Source organism: Triticum dicoccoides, chromosome 3A, assembly GCF_002162155.2.
Source record: "Triticum dicoccoides isolate Atlit2015 ecotype Zavitan chromosome 3A, WEW_v2.0, whole genome shotgun sequence".
NCBI lineage: Eukaryota > Viridiplantae > Streptophyta > Magnoliopsida > Poales > Poaceae > Triticum > Triticum dicoccoides.
Window position 1 is genome coordinate 572,310,638 of NC_041384.1, and position 3,387 is coordinate 572,314,024.

At 43.1% G+C, this 3,387-nt stretch overlaps 1 pseudogene; it reads right to left on the reverse strand.

Moving 5' to 3' along the window:
- Window positions 1–1,832: 1,832 nt before the first annotated feature.
- The window catches only part of LOC119273529, a 7,618-nt pseudogene continuing 6,063 nt past the window's right edge, over window positions 1,833–3,387 (reverse strand).

The following is a 3,387-nucleotide window of genomic DNA, read 5'->3' on the forward strand; positions in this document are numbered from 1 at the left end:
ATCTTTAATACCGGTTCGTGCCATGAACCGGTACTAATGCCTCAAAGCCCATTAGTCCCAGTTGGTGGCACCAACCGGGACTAAAGGTCTAACCTTTAGTACCGGTTGGTGCCACCAACCGGGACCGATGGGCATCGCACCCTTTAGTCCCGGTTCGTGGCACGAACCGGGACTAAAGGGCCCAGGTGAACCGGGACTAATGCCTTAGCCGCACGAACCGGGATAAATGCACCCATTCGTCCCGGTTCTGGACTGAACCGGGACTAATGGGCTTACCCGGCCTGGACCAAAGCCCCCTTTTCTACTAGTGCATTTATATATTTTCAAAATGCAAAAAACATTACCGGAGATGATTGAAGACTAACAATTGAAGATTTACTTCATTTAGGCACCCTGATTTAACCCATGTATGCCTTTATTTTTTCAGGGGAAGCATATGTATGCCTGAACGAGGAGATTTGTAAAGTTAAGTTATTTCTTGTGTAGAAGGTATTGGACCGATATATGCTTCTCCTCTTGTATTTACTTCTTGCTTGGCCACTTGAACTGATGTATGGCTGATGTTTTCTAGCCAACTTATAATCTCATTTGCAGGTATTTCTAAGTTTGGATATTTTTTTGTTTCCATTTATAATTCCTAAACATCCGTTTTTTTTTTTTGCAATGTTGCACAAAAACTATATTTTGTGTAACTATTAGTAATCAAAATAATTGTTGTTCAAACAGTATTTTGTGATGAGTAATTTTATTTAAACTCCAACAATTCCATGTCACCGGTGATGGAAATAGATCTTGCAACTCCAACAACAGAGACCTAATTAAGTACAGTTTTCCATATTTATTTATTTTCAAATGTTGAATTGACCTCACAACCTTAATGTAGTACTAGATTTATAGTATTCTTCATATTATGTATTTGTCGACTGTGTGAGGTGGATTTTCACTTGGCGGTGTTGGAGCAGGGTGCATTGCTAGAAAAGAAGAGAGAGGTCGGGGCGACCAGACGAGATATGATGGGAGGGGAATGACACGGGAAGATCTAGGTGACTTGGATGCAGTGTTTGAGAGGTACACAGCCCCCGGAATTCGCATTAGATTTAGATGGTCTCTTTAATAAGTTGTGGGTATGAGTAACAATGAACTGAGTGTCACTTACGAACGTATATGATGTATTGTTATTTTTATTGGATATGGTGTAATAACTCGCATGCATGAACACTAATTTTATTAGTCGAGATGTGATCTGCGTATTCAAAATTTGGATTTAATAAAACGTGCATTGCACGTGCATGTTTACTAGTTCCCTTAAAAATAAGGAAGACGGTTGGATGAACATTTTTTAGCGGGAGAGCAATGGCTGCACATAAGTTCGGTGCACCCCATGATGATCAGTAAAATCAAATTACTCCCTCCGGTCCTTTTTACTATGCATATTAGAATTATATGAAGTCAAAATTCATAAAGTTTGACCGTATTTATATGAAAAAATATCAACATCTGCCATGCTAAAGTTATACAATATGAAACTTTAAGTCATGACACATCTATTGATATTGATTTCAGATTATGAATGTTGATATTTTTTTCTATAAAGTTGGTCAAACTTTACGAGGCTTGACTTCAATCAAATCTTATATGCGAACTAAAAAGAACCGGAGGGAATACATGGGAAGACAAAGAGCTGCGCATGAGTGCCTTCAACTCTTTGCTAAATCATAAACCAGTACTACTGATTATACTACATTACAAGGCATTTGGATGACTAGAAAAATCAACAAAACCTATCAGAATCTCTCTGCATTGGGCACTCTAGCACCAGCTAGCTTGAACTACTACGTCAAAACTAACGCGGCCTGTGATCTGCCTCCACCGCACCTTCTCTTGAAGCTCTGATCCTCACAATCTGCGCGCGTCCTCTTCCTGCCGTGGTAGCCATACGGCCCGCCGTCGTTCCGTGTAGGTGGTGGAACTGTCATGGTGCCGCCCATGGGTTGACATGGTGCGGACCCGTCGGGTAACCGCCGCCGTAAGCGTAGGGCATGCCGGTGTAGCCGTAGTACATGGAAGGATCAGCTGGCCACGGCATCCCACCAAGAAAAGGATCGTAGCATGCCGGGGCAAAGGGAACGCGGTAGCCGTACTGATGATCGACATGGCTGGCCGCTGTGTCCGTGAGAGCGGATTATCTACCATGCACGGTATATACCGCGCATGCATTATCTACCCCACCATGTCAGATGTATTTTTGAAAGCGTGTTTGACAAAGTCAGGTGAATAGTATTACCTACTCTATCTATCAGCTTATCTCTTTTCTCCTAGTCAATTAGTACTATATTTTAAGTTGACGATATTTGAAACCCATTATGATTTGTTTGCATATTTGTAATCCTCGCGATGAGACCTTTTAAACAAGATCAGGCACGAAAATATTATAGTGAAATTTTAAACAAGACCGTGTTTAATAAAGTTTCATCGTGTTTTAAAATTTAATTTTTAAAACTTGTCAAAATATATTCAAGAATGTTCTTGTTTAAAAGTCCTCGTCACGAGAAGCACAAATATGCAGATGCATCTTCTATTGAAATTTTGGTTTATACGATAAAATGATTTCTAATTTGTAAACACGTGAAAAAACATGTGGGAGTTAAGCAAGACATGAGATGGTGGACAAACACTAGTAGGGAAAAGCCTATACACAGAATTTTACCAGTAGCGTTGTACAAAATCAAGCGTTGTTGCTACTTAGTAGCAGCACGCGTAAATAAACCGCGCTACTACTATGACTTTAGCAGTAGCGCGTACTAGCGAAAAGCGCTGCTGCTACGTTTGAACTGGGCGCACATGGCTAGCCCAACCTAGCAGTAGCGCGTATAATGGCCCAGCGCTACTGCTAATCTCCTTAGGTGCAGCGCGCTTACGTGTAAAGCGCTGCTGCTAACGGAAATAAAATAAAGTGAAAAACAAGTAGAAAAGTAAATGAAAATGAAAGAAATAGAAAAGGGAGAAAGAGAAAAAATAAAATGTAAAGAAAAATAAAAGAAAAAAAGGGAAAAAAGGAGAAAGGAATAGCAGTAGCGGGTTTCAGTAAACGCGTTATAGCTAACTTAGCTATAGTGCGTTTCCGGGAACGCGCTACCGTTACGTTTCACTTAAACAGCGGTTTCCCCCACCCCGCCCCCCGGCCACCAATTCTTCCCCAAATCGTCCCCCGCCCTCGCCGCCGTCTCCTCACCGCCGCCGCCCGAGGCCGCCCTCAGCCTCACCGCCGCCGCCCGAGGCCGCCCTCAGCCTCACAGCCGCCGCCCAAGGCCGCCCTCCACGTCACCGTCGGCGCCCTCCACCTCACCGCCGCCCGAGCCCGCCCAGGACCGCCCTTGCCTGTGCCCG